Raw genomic sequence first — 17,737 nt, 5'->3', positions numbered from 1 at the left:
GGTAGGGGAAGCAGAGAGTAGGCACAAACACCTAGGAGATTAGGACGACTACTACTATCAAGAACCAACCAACCAAACAAAAAAACCCCCAGAAAATCACAGGTATTGGCAAGGACATGGAGAAATTGAAACACTTGTTGGTGGGAACGCAAAATGGTGTCATTACTATGGAAGATCATAGAGCAGTTTCTCAAAAAGCTAAAAATAAAATACCATATGACCCACCAATTCCACTTTTGGGTTAATGTCTGAAATAACTGAAAGCAGGGTCTCAGAGATGTACTTTACAGCTCTGTTCGTAGCAGCATTATTCACGACGGTTAAAACACAGAAGCAACACACGAGTCCACTGACGGATGAACAGATGAACAAAATGTAGTCTGTTCACACAATGGAATATGTTTCAGCCTTACAAAGGGAGGAAAACCTAACCCGCGCTATATTGTGAATGAACCTTGAGGACATTATGCTAAGTGAAATAAGCTCAGCACAGGTGTGCGTGGGTGGCTCAGTCCATGAAGCGTCTGCCTTCAGCTCAGGTCATGATCCCAGGGTCTAGAATTGAGCCCTCCATCGGGCTCCTTGCTCGGTGGGGAGTCCGCTTCTCCCTCTGCCTCTGCCCCTCACCCCACTCATGCTCGCGCTCTCTCTCTCTTAAATAAAGAAATAAAAATCACAAAAGATAACTACTGTGTGGTTCCACTTACATGAAGCTACTAGAAGAGTCAAGTTCATAGAGACAGAAAGTAGGAGGGTGGCTGCCGGGGGCTGGGGAGGAGCGGGCTGGGGGGTGTTAGCTCTGCTTCATAGAGACAGAGTTTCAGTTTGGGAAGATGCAGATGCTCTGGTGACCCACGGTGCTGAAGGTCCCATACAACAATACGTATTTAATACCCAGGACTGCACAGCTAAAGATGGTCACGATGATAAATGTTATGTCATGTGTATTTTACCACAATAAAAAAAGTTGAAAAAGAAAAAAAAAAATCCAATGAAGATTAGGGGTCAGTAAACTTTTCCTGTAGAGGGCGGGACGGTAAATATTTTCAGCTTTGCAGGTCATCCAATCTCTGTCACAACTACGAAAGTTTGGTGCAGAAGCCACCACAGGTAATAAATACACAAATGAGCGTGGCCGGCTTCCTTTAAAACTTGTAAAAACAAGGGCAGAGCCAGGTGTGGCCCGTGGGCTGTCGTCTGCTGACTCCTGATCTAGTGTCCACACCTGTATCTGACTTTCTGTTGAGGACTGATGGAAGGCTCTAGGTCTGTGAAGTTCCATGTTCATTTGTCACCTCTGGTCAGGCAGAGTGCAAATGATTTCCCTCAGGCAGAAGAGATCATTTCAAAGGTTAAGGATTTTTGCCCCGGAGGGCAATACCAATACCCCACCAAACTTATCAATGCTTATAAATACCTTGCTCTTCGAATTCGCCTGGGCGCCATCGTGACTGTCCTGCTGGTTCCCTCATGAATGAGTTAAATCAATCTCTGACGCATGTTCTTTCCTTAAACACAACACAAAACAAAAACGATCAGAGATCAGGTTCAAATTGCCAGGGCAATCGGGGAAGGCTTCTTGGAGGCAGCAGCATTGAGAAGGGCCTGGAAGGTGGAGAAGGCTGGCTGGCTTGGGGGACTGGTACGGGTCAGTGGAAGGCTGGAGAGGTGGCACGGGCCGGAACGGGGACCCTGCTGAGAAGCTCTCCCAGGGGGCATTGGCTCAGGAATCTCAGATCCGCTCGCAGGGCCTCACGTGGCCCCCTGCCCGAGTTAACCGCATCGGGATCGGGATCAATGCTGCTCAGGAGAGGCTGTGGAAACAGGTGCAACTTGGAGCAGGAGCCTGGCTCTCAAGCTGCTAAAGACCGTGCAATCCTGATTTCATTGCTTGACCTCTAACCATCAGTTTCTTCATCTACAAACAAAGATAATAATAACTGCGGATCTGGTAACCCTCTGACTCAAGGCCCTGAAGGGGACATCCTTTCCTGCCTGTCTCCCCACAACTCTGATCACACCTGTGCTCAGTGACCCTCTCTCCTCCCATGGGCTGAGGCAGGTGCCACAGTCACCGGCTCTCCGCTGGGGAAGGGGAGTGGGTGACGATGAGGCCAACATCACATCAATGATCATTCCCTCACTCCGACCATAAACAATCACTGATACCATATTTTATATTTACAGAGCCATAGCTACTCTTTCTGGTGAACGAAGTAACTCTGGGTGGACACAGGAACGGGAACTGTGAGCCCATCAGAGCCCTGAGCAAACTGTGGTTCCCAAGGGCAGCCACTGGTAGGGCTGGGGCATAGGCTCCACGGTCTGGCGCAATGGTGACTCCTGTCTCCCCCCCTTCTTCCTGCTGCCTTTGTATGAACCCCAGGGCCTGTGCTGCGGGCCCCGAGGTGGCGCTGGCGCTCTCAGACCGATGACGGTAAGTAAAATGGTTTCTGAAAGCCATTTCCAGGCAGACTCCAGTGACACTGCAACGTGTCTGGTTGTATGAAGTGCTCAGAAGGGCTGTAGGTATAGCTGGAGGCCCCGGGTGTCCCACGCTGAGCCCGGCTGGCTCGGAGATACGGGGCGTGGAAGGCTATCTGCATCTGCTCCCTCGGGAGAGTCCTGCCTCCTTTGCTTCCAGACTCTGATTTGCTGGCCCTGATGGTACCACAAGGTGAACGCCTCAGGAGCTCTGGTCCCGCTGGGACTGGGGCTGCTGATTTGTCCCCTGGCTTCCTGCTGATCAGGGCTCATTCCTGAAAACTCAAAGTCCTTCCCTAGGCAGGAACGGACCCTGGCCTGAGCCAGGTGAGCCTGTCTGCAGGTCCGAGGATGTGAACTCACCCCCCACAAATCAGTCCCTGAGCCGGGGGGCCGAGTCACAAAGCACAACAGATAAACAGCCAGGGGAGTCAGAGAAGCGCTGGCCTTGGAACGGGCCGCTCAGCCTTGCTCCTGGTGGCGGGGATTGGGCGAGATAACCCCTCTGCCGTCTTGGGGCTCTTTAGGTCAGCCTCTGGCTGCTGCTCCTTCCAGAGGGGGACCACCTCACCACTCCACGGTCTTCCTACAGCTCCTCCTGAGGCCTCGGCATCCATGGCCAGGGCAGAGCCCTGCAAATCCTTCTGAACATTTCCTTAGGAAACAAACCACAAGGGAGCAATTCTGCGGCTAGGGAGATCCACCAGAGAAACGAGCACATGTGCCCATCAAAACACACCTATAAGGGGCGCCTGGGTGGCTCGGTCTGTTAAGCCTCTGTCTTCGGCTCCAGGTCCTGGGATCGAGTCCTACATCGGGCTCCCTGCTCAGCGGGGAGTCTGCTTCTCCCTCTACCCCTCCCCCCCACTTGGGCCTGCTCACTCTCACTCTCTCTCTCTCATGCGCACGCACGCACAAATAAATAAATAAATAGTCTAAAAAAAAACCACATACAAGAACCAGCAGAATATTATTTATTCATAATAGCCCCAAACAGTAAGCACAACAAATGTCAGTCAATTGTATAAAGTGTAAAAAAATTGTGACGTAGTTCCGCAGTGGGATACCACTGAACGGTAAGAAGAATGGCCACTGCTATGTGCAACCACTTGGAGGAATTTCACAGGCACAATGATGATAAAAGAAGGCAGGCATAAAATACTGCACTCTGTCAGAGTCCATTTGGAAGGAATTCAAGAAGAGCCAGCACGAATGGTGATACAAGTCAGAATAGCGGTGACCTCAGGGTGGACGGACTGCCCGCTAAGGGACCTAGGGAAATTCCAGGGTATTAGAAATGTTCCTCATCTGGGTGGTGCTTGCATAGGGGTGTTTCTCTGTGTGTGTGTGTGCGCACACGTGTAAAAATCTTCAAATTGTATGCTTAAGATATGTGTGTTTTACTGTATGTATGGTGTACCGCAGTTAAAACAATTAAATGACCAAATGCATTCAGAATTTGTCCTTTAAGGTGTAGATTCTGGCTCTTTCTCCACCGGTGGAAGCATCCCAGTCATACTGGCTCTCTTTGTCAGCTGGGTGCTGGGCTGGGCAGTTCCGGAAATGGCTCTTCAGGGGCTTCCTGCTCTGAAGCATGTGGTGCTTTGAACGGCTGCTTCCATGAACAGCCCAGAGAAGTAACTGCTCCTCTTTGCCTCCCGTCCCCTTAGCCTCTGTCTCCCCATATAAAGCACCAACGGGGAAACCAACAGGACAATCTGGGACCTGGGACATGAGAAGGCTGCATGAAGGGGTAAAAAGTTGAGCAGGACCACGGCAGAAAAAGAAAATCTGGGAGGATGCATGCTACTCAGGAAACTGTGGTTAACTCTGCAGAGAGAATGGCACAGGGAATGTTCACATTCTTCTCCACATTTTTCTGCGATGGTTGAAGTTTTTAAATGAACATGCATTTCTTCTATATTTTAGAATAAGAATAACATGCATTCACAAAACTTGTATAGTCCAAACTTCTCCGTTTGAGCAGGAGTGAAGGTAGGGGCAGGGGTGGCAATATTTTGCCCAAGGTCACAGGACTACCCTGTGGCAGGCCAGGGCTGGTCATCAGGCCCTCGGATCACCAGTGTCTTGCTCTTTGGAACTTGTTTTGTACAGGACCTGGCCTGGAATTACAGTTGAATGCTCTTGGTTGCTGATAATTTTGTTTGTTTTTCCTACTGAGATTTTCTTTCAGGATACATAATATATTAGCTCAGGGTGCCATAACAAAACACCGTAGACTGCGTGACTTAAACAGCAGAAATTTGTTTTCTCACGGTTCCGAAGACTGAAAGTCTGAGCTCAGGGTGCCAGCATGGTGGGATTGTGGTGAGGACTTCCTTCCTGGCTTGCTGATGGGGCCAACTTCTTGCTGTGTCTTCCATAGTAATTCCTGGGTCCGGGGGTGGGGGGAAGGAGTTTAAGCTCTCTGGCGTCTCTTCTTAAAAGGGCACTGATCCCCGGATGCCTGGGTGGTTCAGTCAGTTAAGCGTCTGCCTTCAGCTCGGGTCATGATCCTAGAGTCCTAGGATAGAGTCCTGCATCAGGCTCCTTGTTCAGCGGGGGGAGCCTGCTTCTCCTTCTGCCTGCTGCCTCCCCTGCTTGTACTCTCTCTCTCTCTCTCTCTCTCTCTGGAAAATGAATAAATAAAATCTTAAAACAAACAAAAAAAACCGGCCCTCATCCCATCAGACCAGGTCCCTACCCTCATGACTTGATTACCTCCCAAAGACCTCATTACAAATACCATAACATTGGGGTTAGGGCTTCAACATATGAATTGTAGGGGGAAGGGGGAACATAAATGTTAAGTCTATCACACATAATAATTCCTCCCAGATACATGACATGATTTTGAATCCCTCTTCCGTCTCCTACAGTTCTTCCCTGAACCTTATTTAGTTTAATCAACAAATATTTATTGAGCATTTACTGTGTTCTAAGATCTTAGGATACATCAGTGAACAAAAGGACAAAGATGCCTGCCCTCACTGAATTCTTTTTTAATGTTGCTGGGCCCCAGGGCTTAGTCCTTGGTTCCCCTTCTCTTGTTTTCATCTACTTCCATGCTCTTGGTGATCTCATCCAGTTTCACAGCTGGCTGTAGACAACATCCATAGGACAAAGACTCCCCCCTTTCAATTTCCAACCCTAGCTATCTCTCCCAGCTCCCCTGTCTACTCAACATCCCCACTTGGTTTAACGAATATCTGTATTGGATGACATGGGATGCTGTCTGGATTTTTCCTCTCCAGGTCCAAGACACTCATTCCCCCAACTGCAGGGAGTGTTGTAGCTGAATCCTTCCCAAGGAACTGTCCTCACGTGAAGAGAGCTGACTCACCCAATCAAGTGTCTGGTAGCAAAACAAAGGCTCAGTCCTCTTGCTTCAATTCAAGTCAACTTTGGGGAGTCTTTCCCATTCAGGTACATGGTATATGGTCACTGATATGGCAAATAAGCTCTTTTCTGTCCTATCTGGAGCGAAGATGGGAAGCTGTTCACATTCACAAGGGATGAACAACAGTATCCATTATGGTCTTGCCCCAGGGCTGTGTTAACTCTCTTTCCTCTGTCATGAAATAGACTGAAAGGATTTGGAAAATGTGGATATTCCGCAGAATACCTCATTGATCCACTGTATCAATGAACAAAGTGGAAAGTATATTGGAGTCTTGACAAGACATATTTGTTTCAAAGGATGGAAGATAAATCCTATGAAGAGTCAACGTCCCAGTTAAAAACTTATGTCCACATGCACACACACACACACACACACACACAAACCAGGCACACAGATGTTCAAGCAACTTATTTCATAATTGCCCAAGATTAGAAGCAACAGGATGTCCTTCAGTAGGTGAATGGATAAGTAAACATCCAGACAATAGAATACTCTTCAGTGCTCAAAAGAAATGAGCTATCACGCCATGAAGACATGGAGGAATCTTAAAGGCATAGGACTCTGTGAAAGAAGCCAATCTGAAAAGGCGACCTCCAACTATATGACACTTGGAAAGGGCAAAACTATGGAGATGGTGAAAAGATCAGTAGGAAGGGAGGGATGAATAGGCGCTGGGCGGAGGGTTTTTCGGGCAGTGACACCCCTCTATGATACCACAATGGTGTATACCTGTCATTACACATTTGTCCAAATCTATTGCATATATAACACCAAGAGTGGAGCCTAATGTAAACTTATGGACTTTGGGTAATTATCATGTGTCAATATGGGTTCCTCAATTGTTAACAAATGTCCCACTCTGGCAGGGGATGTTAATATTGGGAAAGGCTGTTGTGCGTGTGTGAAGCCAGGGCTACATGGGAAATTTCTGTACCCTCTGTTCAATTTTATTGCGAACCTAAAACTTCTCTGAAAACTAAAGGCTATTAAAAAAAAAAAGAATTAAAGGCCTACTATATCAGTGAAGTTTGTAGGGATCTCACAGCATTTTAGGACATCCTTTCCAAAGTAAAAGACAAAATAAAGGATAAACTTCATCCCTCACTGGGACTCTCCCAGGTTCTGAAAGTTTCACATGCTACATTTGGGAATACTACTCTGACCCGTTTGCTGTGTGACATAGAAGGCAGGCTAGTTTTAAGTGGGGTTCAGAAGAGGGAAAAGTTTCCACAGTAGGTCCAGGCTGAAATGCAGGAAGCCCTACTGCTTGGGTCTTGTTTACCACCAGTCCTAGTGACCCAACTTGGGGAGTTTGTGGGTCCAAATCCTGGAACTCCGAGCAATGTGAGTTTAGAGGTCCTGGTTCCCAGAAGTAGAACAGTGCCACCAGAAGATTCAGCAGCAGTCCCATTAAAGTGCAAGCTGTGGTTTGTTCCTGATAACTTTGGGATATTCATGCCAATAGATAAGCAAGAAAATAAGTCACCATCCTGGCAGGGCTAACTGCCCCCATTCATCACAAAGAGATAGAGCTTAAAAAAAAAAAGATTTTATTTATTTATTAATTTATTTTGAGGGGGCACAGGGGGAGGGAGAGGCAGAGAATCTCAAGCAGATCCTCTCAGCATGGAGTCCAGTGCGGCGCTGGATCTCACAATCCTGAGATCATGACCTGAGCCAAAACCAAGGGGTAGTTGCCTAACCAACTGTGCCCCCCAGGCACCCCAAAAGATAGAACTTTTGTTACACAATAAGGGCAAGGAAAAATTCGGCACTCCTACTAAACACATTTGATAACCCTTTGCCAATTTCCTGTGTCCACTTCCTTGGGAGAAAATTTATGTGCAATAACGTTCACCATTTTTAAGCAGTTTCATGTTTTGACAAATATATATGGTAATGTAACAACTACCATAATCATATTATGAAACATTTCCACATCTTCCCAAAAAGTTTCCCCAAGCCCTTTTTCAATCAAACCTCTCCTCCTACCCTCTGGCCTCGGCAACAACTATGTGCTTTCTATCACTGTCTTTCCTAGAATTTCCTATAAACACAATCATACACTATGTAGTTTTTTGTGTCTGACTTCTTTTGTTTAGTGTAACACTTTTGAGATTCACTCGTACTGTTGCCCAGTAGCAGTAGTTGGTTCCTTTTCACTGCTGAGTAGTATTCCATTGTATGGCGACTTCACACTTAGTTTCTCCACTCACCAGGTGCTAGACATTTGGATTGTTTCCAGTTTGGGTGTCTTGTCAATAACACCGCTATGAACATTCTATACAAGTCTTTATACGGACAAATGCTTTCTTCTCTCTTGGGCAAATGCCCAGGAATGCAATTGCTGGATCATATAGTAAATCTATGCTTAACTTAATAAGAACCTCCAGGGGTGCCTGGGTGGCTCAGTCGTTGGGCGTCTGCCTTCGGCTCAGGGCGTGATCCCACGGTCCTGGGATCGAGCCCCACATCAGGCTCCTCCGCTGGGAGCCTGCTTCTTCCTCTCCCACTCCCCCTGCCTGTGTTCCCTCTCTGGTAAATAAATAAATAAAATCTTAAAAAAAAAAAAAAGAACCTCCAAACTGCTTTCTGAAGTGGCTGGGCCATTTTGCATTCCCACCAGCAGTGCATAAGAGTTCCAGTTGTTCCACATTCTGCCAACACGTGGCATTGTTAGTCTTCAATTTTAGTCATCTCATTGTGGTTTTAATTTGCATTTTCTCAATGACTAATAATGCTATTTGCCACATATCTATAACCTTTGATGAAGTGCCTTGTGTGCCACCCAACTATATTATTTGGTGAAGTGTCTGTTGGAATATTTTGCCAACTTTTTATTGGGTTTTTGTCTTCCTATAAGTGAGTTGTAAGAGTTCTTTACATATTATGTGTATGGACAGATGTCACACAAACATCTTCCTTCAGTCTGTGACTCCACATCTCATTTTATTATCCGTGTCATTTGAAGAGGAAACATTTTTTTAAAGATTTATTTATTGGGGCACCTGGGTGGCTCAGTCAGTTAAGTGTCTGCCTTTGGCTCAGGTCATGATCCCGGGGTCTTGGGATCGAGCCCCTCGTCGGGCTCCCTGATCAGCAGGGAGTCTGCTTCTCCTTTTCCCTGTGTCCCTCCTCCCTCCTTGTGTTTTCTCTCTCTCAAATAAATAAGTTATTTATTTATTTGAGAGAGAGAGCATGAGCAGGGAGAGGGGCAGAGGGAGAGAAAGAAGTCCATGCAGACTCTCTGCTGAGCACAAAGCCCTGCTCAGGGCTCTATCTCACAACCTGGAGACCATGACCTGAAGCAAAACCAGAAGTCCCACGTTCAACCCACTGTGGCACCCAGGAGCCCCTGAAAACATTTTTAATCTTATTGAAGTCCAATCTGTTAATTATTTTCTTTTAGAGTCCATGCCATCTTGTATAATCAAGAAATCTTTTCCTAACTCAGTCACTAGGATTTTCTCCTGTGTTTGTTCTAGATTTTCAGCCCTTTTTTTTTTTTTTTTTTTTTTTTTTTTTACATAGGAAACATTTCCTCATCTCCTATTTTCTGGAAGATTTTGTGTAGAATTGACAATATTTTCTCCTTAGATGTTAGGCAGAATTTACTAGTGAAGCCATTTGGGCCTAGAGTTTTGTTTTGGTTTGGTTTTGTAGGAAAGCTTTAAAACAAACAAAACAAAACAACAACAAAAAAAAACAAAACTAAACTGAAATCCATACTTTATTCAGAATTCCTAGTTTTAACTTAATGCCCTTTTTCTGTTCAAGAATCTTGTCCAGGTGACCACATTACATTTAGTCATCATGTCTCCTTAGGCGCTTCTTGGCTGTGATGATTTCTCAGACTTTCCTTGTTTTTGATGACCTTGACAGTTTTGAGAAGTACTGGTCAGATATATATGTGTGTGTGTGTGTGTGTGTGTGTGTGCTTTTTAAAATTAAGTAGGCTCCTCACTCAACATGGAGCCAACATGGGGTTTGAACTCACAACCCTGAGATCGAGACCTGAGCAGTGATCAAGAGTCGGACACCTATTTGACTGAGCTAGTCAGGCACCCCCCGGACAGATATTTTGCAGAATGTCCCTCAACTGGGATTTATCTGATGATCTGATCTTATGGATTTTGGGGGGGTAGACCACATATATATCAGTTTTGGCCATGATTATCCATGATTTAAGTTCCCCTAATAGAAAGACAAAGACTCAAAATGCAGTAAAAATGAGAGTCAAACTATAGGTTGCTCACAGGAAACTCACCTAAAATGAAATGATCTCAAAAGGTTAAAAATTAATGGGATGGCAAATTCAAATACAAAATGAAAAAGGCTAATATTAAACAAAGCAGAAACCCTCATTCAATGTCAAAGATGCTGTCCTTTAGGCTGTATTGAAAACTGACCTCTCTGCCCTGTGAGGCTAGAGCTGTTGGGGGAGGGAAGGATCTCAGGGGAACCTGCTAGAAAGGCTCCAGGCAGGACTGCCAGGGACCCAGGTCACCAGAGTATCTAGGACAGACTGCAACTTTCCCATGCCCCCAGGCCACAGATGATTAGAGTGGCATCTTACCAACTCTGGGGAACGTGGACACTGAAGAGATCCTCTCCCATTCTTCTCTGTGACTTCAATCACCTCTGGTGGCCCAGAGAGAGCCGGCTGGGTTAGAGGCTGGAGAGACTCTGTGGGGAGGCTTTGTCGGGCCTCGCTCACCATGCACGTCAGTCATGTCACCTCTCTCTAGACCTCAGTCTCCTTAACTGCAAAAAGAGTTTGGACCTTCTGACTGCCAAGTTTCACGTTAGCACTAAATCAAGGTTCTTCCTGCTCTTTTTCGTTCCCCTCTTCTGTTGCTATTTTAAAATTTTCGTTTCAACTGATGTTATTGGTCATGTGCTGAATCCATCAGGCTTGGGAGGTGTGGGCAGTCCAAGTCCCCCTGCCCTGGGGACACCGTGAGCCCACACTGCCCATCTGGTCAGCAGAGGGCACTGCAGGGGATGCCCCAGAGGGCTGCCCCCTACCATTCCCATTCTCCTCAGGGTGCACTAAGAGGGGAGGGCTGGGGTGTCCTCTTCTCATGCCCCCCCCCTCACAGGAGAACCCCTTCTAACTCTGGCTCTACCCAGACTTCTTAGAGCCATGAACAAGGGGCTTGACCACTTCAGCCCTCAGTTCCTCTATCTGAAAAAGAACCTTACTGTTCCCTACCTTAGTTATATAAAGAAAATTCCAGATAAAGTTACTTTAAGATATAAAATTACTTTAAAAATTTTTTTTTTAGCAAAGAAAGCTCTTCTGTAAATGTAACCCATGTTAATTTGAAGCAAATCCTCCTATTTCTACATGAAGTAACTACTGAGGTACAGGAAAGTTAACTGTCTTGCCCGAGGTATTGCACAGCAAATTAGAAAAAGAAAACCCACCTTCTTCTATGTCCCAGCCACTTACACACTGCCATCTCTTACTGATAATGTTTATTTAGGTGTGCAATAGTGGTCTTGATTTTTTATCTATAAGAGATACATAAAGAAATATTTACATACAATGACATTTTATGATGTTGGGGATTTGCTTTAGAATACTATAGAGAGGAAGAAAAAAATGGGGGAGGAGTAGGGGACCTTTTTTCAGCTGGTCCCCTGACTTGAACTGGATGTCTACCAGATCATCCTGAACACCCATAAAATCAGCCTGAGACGCAGGAAGATACATCTGGATCTCTACAAACGAACATCTCCGGCGCTGGGTATTGAGGTACGAAGTGGGGAGCCGTGAATCTGTGCACAGATATCGGAAGATAAACGGAAGGGGGAGAGAGCCGCTGCGGTCGGGCGCCGGGAAGCAGTAGCCACCTACACTGGGGAGGTGGCCGGACTCGTGGACAGGCACCTGCGAGAAAGCAGACTAAGACCGTGAGCCTGGGAATACGCGTGCGACCAGACTGAAAACCGGCGCTCCGGAGCGTGCGCAAACCACACTGAAACAGGGAGGTCAGGAGTGCGCGGGAACCGGGGGCGGCTGGCGGTGTTAGAAGCACAAAGGACAGAGACGTGCGGGCCCTGGAAGTGAGGGCTGGGAGAGTGGCTGTGGGGCACACAACCCGGGACGCTGTGGGGTTTTTAGCAGCACCGACAGAAACAGAGTTAAAGAGGCCAGGAGAGCTCAGTGAAGAGCGGACTGCAATCTCTTTGTTCTGAGACAGAGGCTAGGATACAGCCACTGCTGCTCTGACTCTCAGAAGAGGCACAGAAAACTGCCAGGGAAAGCTGCCAGAAAAGAAAAGCCCAGAAATATCAGCTCACATTGTGCCAATCCCCATCCCTCCTCGCAGGGCACCAGGCAACTCTACCCAAACAGGGTTGCCTCAGTATCAGTGCGGCAGGCCCCTCCCCCAGAAGGCAGGCTGAAAAATCAAGAAGCCCACGTCCCTAAGGTCCCTATAAAACAAGTGCACACTGCCTGGGTCCTGGTCAATAATTTAGGCTCTGTGCATCCCCGCAACCTCTCCTCATCAGAATGACAAGGAGCAGGAATCCCCAGCAAAGAATGGAGACAGATTGTGGCCTCTGCCATAGAACTGATGGATATGGATATAACCAAATTGTCAGAAATGGAGTTCAGAGTAACAATGGTCAAGATGATGTGTAGGCTTGAAAAAAATATTAACGAAAATATTAACGAGAATATAGAATCTCTAAGGGTGGAAATGAGAGCAAATCTGGCAGAAATAAAAAATGCTATGAATCAAATGCAGTCTAAACTGGATGCTCTGACAACCAGGGTAAATGAGGCAGAAGAATGAATTAGTGAATTGGAAGATGGGAGGATAGAAAAAAGGAAAAAATGAGAACTTGGCTCAAAAAATCCAATCTCAAGAATGTAGATTACAGGAGATTACTGACTCAATGAAACGTTCCAATGTCAGAATCATCAGCAGCCCCGAGGGGGTGGAGAGAGAGAGAGGTCTAGAAGAGATATTTGAACAAATTGTAGCTGAGAACTTCCCTAGTCTGGCAAAGGAAACAAGCATTCGTGTCCAAGAGGCAGAGAGGACCCCTCCCAAGATCAATGAGAACAGACCGACACCACGTCACATAATAGTACAACTTGCAAATGTTAGATCCAAGGATACAATCTTGAAAGCGTCCAGGGGGAAGAGAATCCTCACTTACAGAGGGAGGAACATCAGAATAACGTCTGATCTGTCTACAGAGACCTGGCAAGCCAAGAAAGGTTGGCAAGACATATTCAGAGCACTAAGTGAGAAGAACATGCAGCCAAGGATCCTTTATCCATCAAGGCTGTCATTCAGAATTGATGGAGAGACAAGGACCTTCCAAGACTGGCAGAAACTGAAAGAATGTGTGACCACCAAGCCAGCCCTACAAGAAATATTAAGGGGGGTTCTATAAAAGTAAAAAGACCCCAAGAGTGATACAGAACAGAAATTTACAGTCTATAGAAACAAAGACTTCACAGGCAACATGACATCATTAAAATCATATCTCTCAATAATCAGTCTCAATGTGAATGGCCTAAATGCTCCATAAACGCCACAGGGTAGCAGATTGGATAAAAAGACATGACCCATCCATTTGCTGTCTACAAGAGACTCATCTTGAAACTAAAGATACATCCAGACTGAAAGTGAAGGGATGGAGAACCATTTTTCATTCCAATGGACCTCAAAAGAAAGCTGGGGTAGCAATTCTCATATCAGACAGATTAGATCTTAAACTAAAGACTGTAATTAGAGATACAGAAGGACACTATATAATTCTTAAAGGTTGTATCCAATGAGTGGATATGACAATTATAAATATCTACACCCCCAACAGGGGAGCAGCAAGATACACAAGCCAACTCTTAACCAGAATAAAGAGACATATAGATAAAAATACGTTAATATAGGGGACCTCAACACTCCACTATCAGCAATAGACAGATCACCTAAGCAGAAAATCAACAAATAAACAAGAGCTTTGAATGCTATAATAGACCAGATGGACCTCATAGATATACATAGAACACTACACCCCAGAACAACAGAATATTCATTCCTTTCGAATGCACATGGAACTTTCTCCAGAATAGACCATACACTGGGTCACAAAACAGGTCTCAACTGATACCAAAAGACTGAAATTATTCCCTGCATATTCTCAGACCACAATGCTTTGAAATTGGAACTCAATCACAAGGAAAAATTTGGAAGAAACTCAAACACTTGGAAACTAAGAACCATCCTGCTCAAGAATGATTGGATAAACCAGGAAATAAAAAATCAATTTAAACAATTTATGGAGACCAACGAGAATGAAAACAAAACGGTCCAAAACCTATGGGACACTGCAAAGGCAGTCCTAAGGGGAAAATACATAGCCATCCAAGCCTCACTCAAAAGAATAGAAAAATCTAAAATGCAGTTTTTATATTCTCACCTCAAGAAGCTGGAGCTGGAACAGAAGAACAGGCCTAACCCACGCACGAGAAAGCAGTCGATCAAGATTAGAGCAGAGATCAATGAATTAGAAACCAGGAGCACAGTAGGGCAGATCAACAGAACTAGAAGCTGGTTCTTTGAAAGAATAAATAAGATCTATAAGCCACTGGCCAGACTTATTCAAAAGAATAGAGAAAGCACCCAAATTAATAAAATTTTGAATGAAAAGGGAGAGGTCACAACCAACACCAATGAAATAGGAAGGATCATTAGAAACTTTTATCAACAGCTTTATGCCAATACATTAAACAACCTGGAAGAAATGGATGCCTTCCTGGAAACCTATAAATTACCAAGCCTGAAACAGGAAGAAATTGATTTTTTAAACAGACTGATTAATTATGAAGAGATTGAAGCAGTGATCAAAAACCTCCCCAAAACAAGAGTCCAGGGCCTGACGGATTCCCCGGGGAATTCTACCAAACATTCAAAGAAGAAATAATACCTATTCTCCTGAAGCTGTTTCAAAAAATAGAAACAGAAGGAAAACTACCAAAATCATTCTATGAGGCCAGTATTACCTTGATCCCCAAACTAGGCAAAGACCTCATCAAAAAGGAGAATTACAGACCGATATCCCTGATGAATATGGACGCCAAAATTCTCAACAAGATCCTAGCTAATAGAATCCAAAAGTACATTAAAAGGATTATCCATCACGACCAAGTGGGATTCATCCCTGGGATGCAAGGGTGGTTCAACATTCGCAAATCGATCAGTGTGATAGATCATATCAACAAGAAAAGAGTCAAGAACCATATGATCCTCTCAATAGATGCAGAAAAAGCATTTGACAAAATACAGCATCCTTTCCTGATTAAAACCCTTCAGAGTGTAGGGATAGAGGGTACATTCCTCAATTTCATAAAAACCATCTATGAAAAGCCTACAGTGAATATCATTCTCAATGGGGAAAAGCTGGAAGGCTTTCCCTTAAGATCAGGAACACGACAAGGATCCCACTCTTGCCACTATTATTCAACATAGTACTAGAAGTCCTTGCAACAGCAATCAGACAACAAAAAGGGATAAAAGGTATTCAAATCAGCAAAAAAGAAGTCAAACTGTCTCTCTTCGCAGATGACATGATACTCCATATGGAAAACCCAAAAGACTCCACCCCCAAATTACTAGAACTTATAGAACAGTTCAGTAATGTGGCAGGATACAAAATCAATGCTAAGAAATCAGTTGCATTTCTATACACGAACAATGAGACTGAAGAAAGAGAAATTAGGGAATCCATCCCATTTACAATAGCACCAAAAATCATACAATATCTCAGAATTAACCAGAGAGGTAAAGGACCTATATTCTAGAAACTACAGATCACTCTTGAAAGACATTGAAGAAGACACAAAAAGATGGAAAAACATTCCATGCTCATGGATTGGAAGAATAAACACAGTTAAAATGTCTATGCTACCCAGAGCAACCTACACTTTCAATGCTATCCCGATCAAAATACCAATGACATTGTTCGAAGAACTGGAACAAACAGCTCTTAAATTTGTGTGGAACCAGAAAAGGCCCCGAATTGCCAAGGAATTGTTAAAAAGGAAAAACAAAGCTGGGGGCATCACGTTGCCGGATTACAAATTGTACTACAAAGCTGTGGTCACAAAGACAGCATGGTACTGGCACAAAAACAGACAAATAGACCAATGGAACAGAAGAGAGACTCCAGAAACGGACCCTCGGGTCTTTGTGCAACTAATCTTTGACAAAGCAGGAAAAAACATCCAGTGGAAAAAAGACAGTCTCTTCAATAAGTGGTGCTGGGAAAATTAGACAGCTACATGCAAAAGAATGAAACTTGACCACTCTCTCACATCATACACAAAGATAAACTCCAAATGGATGAAAGACCTCGATGTGAGACAAGAATCCGTCAAAATCCTAGAGGAGAACATAGGATGCATCCTCTTTGACATCGGCCACAGCAACTTCTTTCGTGATACATCTCCAAAGGCAAGAGAAACAAAAGAAAAAATGAACTTGTGGGACTTCATCAAGATAAAAAGCTTCTGCACAGCCAAGGAAACAGTCAAAAAAACTAAGAGGCAGCCCATGGAATGGGAGAAGATATTTGCAAATGACACTACAGATAAAAGACTGGTATCCAAGATCTATAAAGAACTTATCAAACTCAATACATGAGAAACAAATAATCAAACCAAGAAATGGGCAGAAGATATGAACAGACACTTTTCCAATGAAGACACACAAACCAGGCTAACAGACACATGAAAAAATGTTCAAAATCATTAGCCATCAGGGAAATTCAAATCAAAACCACCTTGAGATACCACCTTACGCCAGTTAGAATGGCAGAAATGGACAAGGCAAGAAACAACTAATGTTGGAGAGGATGTGGAGAAAGGAGAACCCTCTTACACTGTTGGTGGGAATGCAAGTTGGTACAGCCACTTTGGAAAAGTGTGGAGGTCCCTCAAAGTTAAAAATAGAGCTACCCCTTGGGGTGCCTGGGTGGCTCAGTCGTTAAGCCTCTGCCTTCAGCTCAGGGCGTGATCCCGGAGTCCTGGGATCGAGCCCCGCATCATACTCCCTGCTCTACTGGGAGCCTGCCTCTTCCTCTCCCACTCCCCCTGCTTGTGTTACCTCTCTCGCTGGATGTCTCACTCTCTGTCAAATAAATAAATAAAATCTTAAAAAAAAAAAAATAGAGCTACCCTATGACCCAGCAACTGCACTACTGGGTATTTACCCCAAAGATACGGACATAGTGAAGAGAAGGGCCAAATGCACCCCAACGTTCATAGCAGCATTGTCCACAATAGCTAAATTGTAGAAGGAGCCGAGATGCCCTTCACCAGATGAATGGATAAAGAAGAATGGTCCAGGGGCGCCTGGGTGGCACAGCGGTTAAGCGTCTGCCTTCGGCTCAGGGCGTGATCCCGGCGTTATGGGATTGAGCCCCACATCAGGCTCCTCTGCTATGAGCCTGCTTCTTCCTCTCCCACTCCCCCTGCTTGTTCCCTCTCTCGCTGGCTGTCTCTATCTCTGTCAAATAAATAAATAAAATCTTTAAAAAAAAAAAAAAAGAAGAAGAATGGTCCATATATACAATGGAATATTACTCAGCCATCAGAAAGAACGATTACCCAACATTTGCAGCAACATGGATGGGACTGGAGGAGATAATGCTAAGTGAAATAAGTCAAGCAGAGAAAGACAATTATCATATGGTTTCACTCATTTATGGAACATAAGAAATAGCAGGGAGATCAGTAGGAGAAGGAAGGGAAGAATGAAGGGGGGGTAAACAGAAGAGGGAATGAACCACTAGAGACTATGGACTCTGGGAAACAAACTGAGG

General features: G+C 44.8%; 1 long non-coding RNA gene across 2 annotated transcripts in view; it reads right to left on the bottom strand.

Annotated features, from left to right (window-relative positions):
- Positions 1-17,737, bottom strand: part of LOC125282597 (uncharacterized) — a 77,805-nt gene that overhangs the window by 15,478 nt on the left and 44,590 nt on the right. For both annotated transcript variants that reach the window (XR_007189663.2, XR_007189664.2), the window contains exon 2: positions 1,418-1,508. This is a non-coding gene — a long non-coding RNA (uncharacterized LOC125282597). The remainder of the gene's footprint in view (positions 1-1,417; positions 1,509-17,737) is intronic.

The sequence above is a fragment of the Ursus arctos genome, unplaced genomic scaffold, assembly GCF_023065955.2.
Source record: "Ursus arctos isolate Adak ecotype North America unplaced genomic scaffold, UrsArc2.0 scaffold_23, whole genome shotgun sequence".
Taxonomy (NCBI): domain Eukaryota; kingdom Metazoa; phylum Chordata; class Mammalia; order Carnivora; family Ursidae; genus Ursus; species Ursus arctos.
Note: the sequence above shows the minus strand (reverse complement) of the source record. Positions and strands in the feature narration are given on the sequence as shown.